Here is an 11206-nt window from a genome sequence, read left to right on the forward strand (position 1 = left end):
CCCTCTCTCCCTCCTCTCTTATTCTCCCTTCCATCTTCCTCTCCCCTTCTTCTCTTTCTCCCTCTCTGCTTCTCTCTCTCTTCTTCCCTTGCAGAGGTGAACCAGGCTGGAGGGGAAAGGGCTTCTGCTCCTTCTCCTTCTGCTTCTTTTCCCTCCGTCTCTCCTCCTGGGCCCCTTCTTTCCCTTTCCCCTCCTCACGACCCCCGTCCCTATTCCTTGGCCCGGCCTGGTTCCCATCGCGAGAAAGGACAAGGAGCATCCATCCTCCATCCACAGACCCGCTCGTTCGTTCATTCATTCATTCGTTCGTTCAGTCATTCAGTCATTCATTCATTCCCGCTCTCCGTCCTGCAGACCCACCGGGTGTCCTTCCTCTGCTTCCTTCCAGCCTGGCTCCCGCAGAGGAAAGGGCAGCGCACCGAGGCTGCCTGCCTGCCTTGCCTTCCTTTCCTCGGCTGCCTTCTCACCGCGATCCCATTCTGCCAATGGCAGCTGCTGCCATATTGTGGACGGGGAGCGCGGCGGAAGGAGGGGCTTCCCGGCGCCTTGGCAACCGGCCTCCCCATTGGCCGCCTCGCCAGTCAGTCTACCACGCGAGGGCCAATCCCGACAGACGGTGTCGAACAGCGGGGCGTTTGGAGTGAGGATGCGGCGTGACAATAGCGGAGCCGCAGGAAGGGAAAGCGGGGGCGGGAGGACGGGGCTCCGGTGTACTCACCTGAGCCTCTCGCCGTCACGTTGGAGCGGAAGGAAGGGAAAGCGGGGCTTACCTGTAACAAACGCGGCGCCCTTCTTGGCTCCTGAGCCCGGTGACGCAGCCTGAGCGGCTCTGCCAATCTGGCACGGGCCCGGCCAATCGGGAGCGAGGGAAGGGTTAAATTCGGCGCGCGCCGGAGTGAGCTGCCAAGGGATTGGTTGAAAATACAAGGGGGCGGGGGCTCGACCCGCCTTCTGGAGCTGCGGTGCCCCCTTATTTTTATTTATCTATCGCATCAGAAGCGAACCGAAGGTAGAGTGTAGTCTATATATTACATGCTCTGTTCGTTTTGAATGACAACATAACTCAAAATCCGCTGGACGAATTGCCGCCAAATTTGGCCACAAGACACCAACTAACCCAAGGAATGACCGGCGTCACTCAAAAATGATTTTGTCATTTGGGAGTTGTAGTTGCTGGGATTTATAGTTCACCTACAACCAAAGTGTATTCTGAACTCCACCAACAATGGAATTGAACCAAATTTGGCCCTCAGGACTCATGACCAACAGAAAGTACTGGAAGGGTTTGGTGGGCATTGACCTTGAGTTTGGGGAGTTGTAGTTCACCTACATCCAGAGAGCTCTGTAGACTCAAGCAATGATAGATCTGGACCAAACTTGGCATGAATACTCCATATCCCCACATATGAAAACTGGTGGAGTTTGGGGAAAATAGACCTTGACATTTGGGAGTTGTAGTTGCTGGGATTTATAGTTGACCAACAATCAAAGAGCATTCTGAACTCCACCAACGATGGAATTGAACCAAACATGGCACACGGAACCCCCATGACCAACAGAAAATACTAGGAGGGTTTGGTGGGCATTGACCTTGAGTTTTCGAGTTGTAGTTCACCTACATCCAGAGAGCACTGTGGACTCAAACAATGATAGATCTGGACCAAACTTGGCATGAATACTCCATATGCCCAAATATGAACACTGGTGGAGTTTGGGGGAAACAGACCTTGACATTTGGGAGTTGGAATTGGTGGGATTTATAGTTCACCTACAACCAAAGAGCATTCTGAATCCCACCAATGACAGAATTGGGCCAAACTTCCCACACAGAACCCTCATGACCAACAGAAAATACTGGGTTTTCTGGTGGTCTTTTCCGACCCTTCTGACACCCACTTGCCACCCCCCAGGGGTCCTGACCCCCAGTTTGATAGATGCTGCCTTAAAGCCATTCAATCCAACTCCCTTCCCCTGGGGCAAGAAACACAATCAAAGCCCTCCTGACAAAGAGCCGTCCATCCATAGATATTAATAGATATATATGATTCAAACACACACACACATGTATATGACATATAGTATCATAGATTTGAAAGGGACTCCTAAAGAAGGGCAATTATATGTTGCCTGTCCCAGAGTAGACAAACCAGACAATCTCTATATCAACACTGACAAAGGAACAACAAGAAATACAGTTTACCCACAAGTACAAAAAAATTACATATATTAGAAACCAGCACTTTCTCATTACTTTATTTTCCAGATCACGAGACTAGGCCACAGCAACAAGCGGCAGGAGATGGCTAGTGCATTTTAAAAACACAAAGTTTAAAAACTTGGCGTTATACTAAGTGTCCTTTGACTAGAACCTGGCAGGTCCTCCATAGTAGGTGGTCTGTGGTTTCCTCTTCTCTGCACGCACGTGTCATGGACTCCACTTTGTGGCCCCATTTCTTAAGGTTGGCTCTGTATCTCGTGGTGCCAGAGCGCAGCCTGTTCAGCATCTTCCAAGTCGCCCAGTCTCCTGTGTGCCCAGGAGGGAGTCTCTCATTTGGTATCAGCTATGGCTTGAGGTTCCAGGTTTTAGCCTGTCACTTTTGGACTCTTACTTGCTGAGGTGTTCCTGAGAGTATCTCTGTAGATCTTAGAATACTATTTATTGATTTAAGGCATTGGCGTACTGGCTGATATCCGAACAAGGGGATATCACTGTAGTGCCAAACTGCACTAATTCTACAGTGTAGATGTACTCCTTGAGAATCCAATTCAACTAAACTCAGTGACTCCATAAGGAGAGCAGCCAAAAGGCCAGTATTAATTGACATGGGATACTGTCACCTGGACACTCCACAAAACAGGACTTTTTGGAAGAGTAGTGAGAAGAAAGCCATTGCTGAAATAAGAATATATCAATTCCTATTTGTTATTTGCAAAGAAAGCATGCACATGTGTAGATATGCAATTCATAGTCCAAGGGCATCAAAACCATACAACATTGCTCACTATTCGCAGAATACCATTCTCATAGTAAACGTGGTGGTACTATTATGGGGATACTTTTTCTTGGCAGGTATTGGGAAACCCTAAGACTGAGGACAAGAAGGGTTGACTCCAATGCAGGGAAATTATAGAGAAAAGCCTATCTAATTCCACAGACCACTGCTTTTTAAACTGTGGGTCCCAATCCTCAATGGGGTCCCCTTTGCTCAATGTTGGGGTCACAAAAATGGGAACAGTAGAAGTTAGCAGCTCTTTAAACATTTACACACGTCTGTTGTATAGTGTTTAAGATAGGTGTGAATGTTGCAATTGGCCACCTTAATTAGCATTGAATGACCTTAAAGCTTCAAAGCCTAGCTGCTTGCTGCCTGGGGATCCTTTGTTGGGAGGTATTAGCTGGCCCTGATTGTTTCTTGTCTGGAATTCCCTCCTTTTTAGTGTACTCTTTATTTGCTGTCCTGATTTTGGATTATATTTAATACTGGTAGCAAGATTTTGTTCATTTTCATGATTTTCTCCTTTCTGTTGAAATTGTCCACATGCTTGTGGATTTCAATGGCTTCTCTATGTAGTCTGACATGGTGGTTGTTAGAGTGGTCAATTTCAACAGAAATGAGGAAACCTTGAAAATGAACACAATCTGGCTACTAGTATTTTAAAAAAAAACCCTCTAAAATCAGAACAGTAAATAAAGAGCAACAGAAAACAGGGAAATTCCAGAAAAGAAACAATCAGGGCCAGCTAACGCCTCCCAACAAAGGATCCCCTCAGGCAGCAATCAGCCAGGCTTTGAAGCTGCAAGGTCATTACATGCTAATCAAGGTGGCCAATTGCAACATTCACACTTGCTTCCAACAGACAAGAGTTCTTTCTCCCACCCTGGACATTCCACAAATATATAAACCTCACTTGCCTAGTTACAACAGACCTCACAACCTCTGAGGGTGCCATAGATGTAGACAAGACGTTAGGAGAGAATGCTTCTGGAACATGGCCATACAGCCTAGAAAACTCACAGCAACGCAGTTTCTATTGACTGTTTAAAGCACTTCATCCAACATGACAGATCTGTATCAGTTTTGACAAGAAAGGGCAGAAATTTCAGGTTCCGAATGCACAAAACTGATATTTACTAAGAAGACTTACAACTGTAAATTGTTGTCAGAGTTGTTTCTACCAAGTTGTAACTCAAGGGAATGAATACTTATACAACTAATTGATACTTTGTTTTGTTTTAAACTTTTGTGCCACAACAAAAATATTTTGTATCTTCACAGTATACAAAATATATTATGATAACACCAATTAATACATTTAGAGTCTAAGCTGTAACAAAGGAATACAGAAAAGTGAGATTGGAGAAATCTCACTTAGAAATTGGATGATAGTGCCATAAAGGTCACAGAACCCCAATGGGAGGGCACCTTTAGGAATCTTATATAAAAAAAACAGTTTGGGAAGTATGGTTTTGAATTAAATACATTTGTACAGAGGCAAAGGTGCTTGATCATTCCTCTTTCCTGATGCACATTTTTTCTACACCTGGCATTCACTCATACTTCACTTCTGCAAGGTTTCCAAAGGCTGCTTTACTTGTGCAAACATGCATTTGGAATTTGCAGGGGGAAAGTGCATCTTGAGGAATAGAGTTTTGGAGTAAGGCAGAAGTAGCAGAAAAAGAGTTTGTGTTTCTTCCCTTGGCTGCAAACTTGCCTCATCCCAAGGCTGTCTTTGCAAGGCAGAAAAGGTTGTTACATACGTTGAGTGTCCCTTATCATCACTTCACATTCTGCATGTGGCAGCTGTCCTTGTGTGATAAATACGGATAGCACATTGTCATAAAGATCCAACAAGTGTTGTTTATGCCTTAACTGATCTTTTCATTTTCATTCTATTTCTATACTTATGAAGATTTAGGGAAAATTCCCAGTCATGTGAAGAATCATTACAATGGAGCAATGGAGCCAACTACTTCTATGAAGTTGAGAGCTGTGCTGGAGGTAGTGTAAATTACCAGTAGGTTCAACCAAAGGTCTTAACTGAGAAGCAGAACTAAGTGCAGCCAAACAGTTTAAATATGGTGAAACAAACTCTAAAGAAGTATATAGTGGCTTGGTCATCGCCCAGGATAATAAGAACTGCGGAGAGTGCTTCTTCCATTCATTGTTCGATATAAAACCATTTAGCCGTTGTCAAAAGCTTGTTTCCATAGGCATGTTTTCAACTCTTTCCTGAAGGTTAATAGTGTGGAGAACTGTCTAATCTCTCTGGGGAGAGCTTTCCAGAGCCGGGTGGGGTGGGAGGAAACCACCATGCTTGCGACGGAGATGGGACCTTGAGAATGGCTTCCCCTGTTGATCTTAAAAGTTTGTGTTGGTTAATAGGGGAGATGCAGTCACATAGATAGGCAGGGCCCAAACCATGAAGAGTTTTATAGGTGATAACCTCCACTTTGAATTGAGCCGGGAAGCAGGCCGGCAGCCAATGGAACTACAATGTCCACAGTTCCATAGTACGGAGTCCTGACAGTTAAAATGGTGTCAAACTGCATTAATTTTATAACATTAAGTCCACCTCCCTGGTTGAATCCCGATCCCTGGCAAGTTTCCAAGACTTCACAAACACTGAGGATGCTTGCCATAGATGCAGACAAAACATCAGGACAGAATGTTTCTAGAACATGGCCATACAGCCCAAAAAACCTACAACAACCCAGTGATTCCGTCCATGAAAGCCTTCGACAATACAAAAATTAAATTGTTAGTTCTCCACTTTGGGTAGCCTGAGAAGCACCGACCTAAAGGAAGAAAGCAGTCCTGTGTGCATTTCTCTGGGATTCTTTCTTCCAGGTGAGGCATTTTGTCTTGTGGGAAAACTTTAAGCACCATGCTAGATTTCATTCCTAACTAATGAATGTGATAACTGATAACATTCCTAAGATATACACTACATGGCACAATCACAGATTGCTGTAGGCGATTCTGCAGTGGCCAACTCTGCTCAGAGTTTAATGGGACTTTCAATGGTTGAGCAGTTAGTTGTATAAAACCACCCCTCACTCATAGACTACACCTCATTATAAACATCTTAAATGTTTTCTGAAGAAAAAAAAAGGCCTCTTGCAGCTTTGTGTAACTACGAGGGCAATTTAGCTAACTTTTTGTCCTGACATGTTTCCTGTGAACTTACGATGACTCCATGAATTCCATGGGTATTCTTAGGTAATAAATACATAGAGGTGGTATTTCCCTTGAAATATATCTTACAACACTTGGTGTTCCTTGACAATTCCTTCTAACTGGGAGAGGAGGGCATTAAAAAGTGATTTCTCACAGGCCTAAAACAATCCACATAAACCAAACGTTTCTAGATGCCATGAGACCATTTCCTGGAACTAATGGCTCAGTGGACTTTCCTCAAAGTACCGGGATTTTTAATCCCACATCCTTAATCTGGGAACTCTTTCTGGAAGGGCCCCTGTAAACCTTGGTTATGTATTGCTTGTGTGGACAAGATCATTGATCACTTGCTCCTCCCTAACTGGCCCAGGGCCCTTGATATTGTGGTATGATCTCGATAACAAGATAGAACATCTCAAGCTGAAAAGGAAGAAAGCTAGAATGGGAAGACCTTCTCTTGGATAAATTTGAAGGAATTTATTGGGTTTTAATCTGTTTTAATTTTTACTTTGTACATTCTTATTGTATTTTTAGCCGCTTTGAGTCTTGTGCAGGAGAAAAGCAGGGTAAAAATAGTCATAAATAAATAAATAAATCTTGCTTCTCCCCACCTTGTGCCTGTATGAGTGATGTATAATTTTACTGAAGCCAGTGAATGTGGTCTAGAAATCAGTGTATCTTGGATTTTATGAACTGGACTGAAATAGCTTTTAGAAATATGTGGAGTATTTTCCACCCATTCTCTTTGGTATTTACACCTGGGCCAAATATTGAAGAAAGTCAATAATTTATGTTGCTGTGGTTATTCAATTTCTAGTTTTGTTTGCTCCTTCTCTTCAATACATTATATTTCATTATTTTTTTAAAAAATGGTTCCAAACTTTCTACCCCATTTTATTTTTAAAAAATGATTGCATTGCTTGTCCTAACTTGTTACCTGTGAACTTCAACTCTGAGTTGGAGTTTGTTTTTCTTTCTTTCTCATCTGAATAGATTTATTCAGAGGTTTGCTATTGCCTTTCTCCAAGACTAGGAGAGCATACCTAGGCCAAGGTGAGTAGGGTTGTCTTAGTCCTGGGGTCCCCAAACTAAGGCCCATGGCCTGGATGCAGCCCTCCAAGGTCCTTTACATGGTCCCCTCCCCCACGCTAAACTTTAGGCTTAGGGCTACCTTAAGTCTGAAACAATTGAAGGCACACAACAACACTCCTGATTAGTGGGATTCAGATTTTTTTTATTGTAGGTGAATTATAAATCCCAGCGACAACAAGTCCCAAATGTCAAGGTCTATTTTCCCCAAACTCCACCAGTGTTCACATTTGGGCATATTGAGTATTCGTGCCAAGTTTGGTCCAATTCATCACTGTTTGAATCCATAGTGCTCTCTGAATTTATTTATTTATTTATTTATAGTATTTATATACTGCCTTTCTCACCCCTGGGGAGACTCAAAGTGGTTAGGTGAACTACAACTCCAAAACTCAAGGTCAATGCCCACCAAACCCTTCCAGTATTTTCTGTTGGTCATGGGGGTTCTGTGTGCCATGTTTGGGTATATCCCATTGTTAATGGAGTTCAGAATGCTCTTTGATTGTAGATGAACTATACATCCCAGCAACTACAACTCCAAAATGACAACATCAATTCCCCACCCTACCAATATTCAAATTTGGGTGAATCGGGTATTTGTGCCAAATTTGGTCCAGTGAATGAAAATACATCCTGCATATCAGATATTTACATTATGATTCATAACAGTACAGAAGTTATAGTTATGAAGTAGCAACGAAAATAATTTTATGGTTGGGCATCACCACAACATGAGCAAGTGTATTAAGAGGGCCGTGGGATTAAAAAAGTTGAGAATCACTGCTCTACATATAATGTTGACTCTTTCAGTGACTTGTTTTCTTGAAAATGTGTTAATCATTTTTGCAAATAACATTTTAAATTACTGATCTTTTAGGGCTATGCCAATGTCCACCTTTAAGGTATAGGTAAAGGTTGTCCCCTGACATTAAGTCCAGTCATGTCTGACTCTGGGGTGTGGTGCTCATCTCCATTTCTAAGCCAAAGAGCTTAGAAATGGAGCTTAGACACCCCCAAGGTCATGTGGCCGGCATGACTGCATGGAGCGCCATTAAGGAGGTGTCCATCCTTAATAGAACTGAAAATAGGAATTGGCAGCAATTATCAAATAGCTCTCGACAGCAACATTCTTGTCAGCTTTTCCTAGTCTCAACCTTCCCAGTGTGTTGGACTTAACTTCCCATTATTTCTCAGTATAGGACATGTTAGCCAATGCTTATTAAGACTATAGTCCAAAATATACTGAGGTGAGCAGATTGGGAAGGGCCGTGCTATAGACAAAGATTTCTATTGCTATGTAAATACAACTGAGAGTGCAAAGTCAGGATGAAAGGAAATGTCCCTCCAAAAAATGAAACTTCTGTAATAGCTGTGATTTTAGGAGGCCTTGTGGGGAGAGTAAAAGATAACTGTGACATCACTAACTGGGTAGGAAATGATTGAACCGCTGATTTGAAAAAGACCAAAACCTGATAGCCTGATTCAATAGAAATTACTTTCTAGTCAATGCAACTGTAATTGCAAACTTATAATTTTTTTTGGACAACAGTCATTTAGCAGAAGGGTAGAATGATCAGAAATGTCAGGTTGTGAAAGAGAGCAAAATGATAACACTTGATAGATGATTGAGTGATTGATTTTTGTAGATGGCATCTATCTCTGTTGCGGATTCTTATTCCTACTGCAGCTAGTTATATTACACTTTAAGAATTGCCAAGTGTAATCCACCATTAGTTGACTTTCAAACATTACCAAACTTGAAACTCAACTCCTTTGAGTTTTTCATCCAGTTTTTTTTCTTATGACCATTCTTCTGTAAAATGACATATTTTAGCATGGTTTATTTCTCAGAATGACTGATTCTTGGAAACAATGGTTTCTTGTATACAGCTTTTGAAATCGTCTAGCCAGTACATTAAGCTGTGCCTGAAGCATGTTTTGCATTAATAATCAAGTGAAATAGTAACATGGAAGCTAGCATGGAAGCTTGAACCTCCAAGAAGAGTCTGGAAATACATATACCGTACTTACTAAGGCAATCCCTCATAGTTTGAGGATGATGGTCTTCCAGATGTAGAACAATGGCTTTATAAACAAGCACCTTGGTGTCCCTACAGATGTCCCGGTTCTCAAATACTCTCTTCTTCATTTGGAAGAATGCTGCACTCACAGAGCTCAGGCGGTGTTGTATTCAGTGTCAATGTTGCCTTTTGTGGAGAGGTGGCTGCCAAGGTAGTGGAAATGGTCAACATTTTCTAATGTAACACCATTAAGCTGTATTTCTGGCATTGGAGAGGGATTGGCTGGTGACTGTTGGAAGAGCACTTTGGTTTTCTCCATGTTCAATGATAAGCTGAGCTTCTCGTAGGCTTCTGCAATGGTGTCTAAAGTGGCTTGTAGGTTTTCTTCTGTGTGCGCACAAACAACATTGTCATCAGCATATTTCAGTTCTAGAACAGATGTTGTGACCTTGTTTTTGGCTTTGTACAGTAGAGTCTTGCTTATCCAACATAAATGGGTTGGGAGAACATTGAATAAGCGAAAATGTTGGATAATAAGGAGAGATTAAGGAAAAGCCTAGTAAATGACAAATTACATTATGATTTTACAAATTAAGCACCAAAACATCATGTTTTACAACAAATTGACAGAAAAAGCAGTTTAGTACACGGTAACATTATGTAGTAATTACTGTATTTCCAAATTTAGCACCAAAACATCACAATATATTGAAATAGCTGTGGATCTGGGCAGTAGGTAGACTGTGTTGGATAATACAGAACTTTGGATGATCCAAGGTTGGAAAAGTGAGATCCTACTGTATTGCAAACATCTTAAAAGCTTCTAAAAGCACAAGTGCTGGGCAGTGGAATAGTAATCCCAAGACTAACGCATGGCAAATTACTTTCTTAGCCAGAGTTTGGAGCTCTGAAAAACTGAATGCTGAAAACGTGATTATATGCCTTCAAGACTACTCTGAGTTATGACAAGCATATCGGGGGAGGGGGGTTCTTTTTCTTTCTTTCTTTCTTTCTTTCTTTTCTGAATAGATTGATTCAGAGGGGGTTATCCATTGATTTCCTCTATGTTTGAGAAAATTTGACTCAAATCATAGAATCAAAGAGTTGGAAGACACCTCATGGGCCATCCAGTCAAATCCCCTGCCAAGAAGCAGGAATGTTGCATTCAAATCACCCCTGACAGATGGCCATCCAGCCTCTGTTTAAAAGCTTCCAAAGAAGGAGCCTCCACCACACTCCGGGGCAGAGAGTTCCACTGCTGAACGGCTCTCACAGTCAGGAAGTTCTTCCTCGTGTTCAGATGGAATCTCCTCTCTTGTAGTTTGAAGCCATTATTCCGCGTCCTAGTCTCCAAGGAAGCAGAAAACAAGCTTGCTCCCTCTTCCCTGTGGCTTCCTCTCACATATTTATACATGGCTATCATATCTCCTCTCAGCCTTCTCTTCTTCAGGCTAAACATGCCCAGCTCCTTAAGCCACTCCTCATAGGGCTTGTTCTCCAGGCCCTTGATCATTTTAGTCGCCCTCCTCTGGACACATTCCAGCTTGTCAATATCTCTCTTGAATTGTGGTGCCCAGAATTGGACACAATATTCCAGGTGTGGTCTAACCAAAGCAGAATAGAGGGGTAGCATTACTTCCCTAGATCTAGACACTATTCTCCTATTGATGCAGGCCAAAATCCCATTGGCTTTTTTTGCCGCCACATCACATTGTTGGCTCATGTTTAACTTGCTGTACATGAGGACTCCAAGATCTTTTTCACACGTACTGCTCTCGAGCCAGGCGTCCCCCATTTTGTATCTTTGCATTTCGTTTTTCCTGCCATAGTGGAGTATCTTGCATTTGTCACTGTTGAACTTCATTTTGTTAGTTTCGGCCCATCTCTCTAATCTGTCAAGATCATTTTGAATTCTGC

The 11206-nt window shown here is 42.4% G+C and overlaps 1 protein-coding gene across 7 annotated transcripts in view; it reads right to left on the bottom strand.

Moving 5' to 3' along the window:
* TIAM1 (TIAM Rac1 associated GEF 1) overlaps positions 1-862 on the bottom strand; it is a 260834-nt gene extending 259972 nt beyond the window's left edge. For 4 of the 7 annotated variants that reach the window (XM_060770444.2, XM_060770439.2, XM_060770443.2 and 1 more), the window contains exon 1: positions 361-528. The gene's annotated coding sequence lies outside the window, so the exon portion shown is untranslated. Of the gene's footprint in view, positions 1-360; positions 529-718; positions 743-770 lie in introns of those variants that run through there. The other 3 variants (XM_060770440.2, XM_060770445.2, XM_060770442.2) reach the window with 3 other exon arrangements.
* Positions 863-11206: the final 10344 nt, after the last annotated feature.

This window comes from Anolis sagrei, chromosome 3, assembly GCF_037176765.1.
Source record: "Anolis sagrei isolate rAnoSag1 chromosome 3, rAnoSag1.mat, whole genome shotgun sequence".
NCBI classification, from domain to species: domain Eukaryota; kingdom Metazoa; phylum Chordata; class Lepidosauria; order Squamata; family Dactyloidae; genus Anolis; species Anolis sagrei.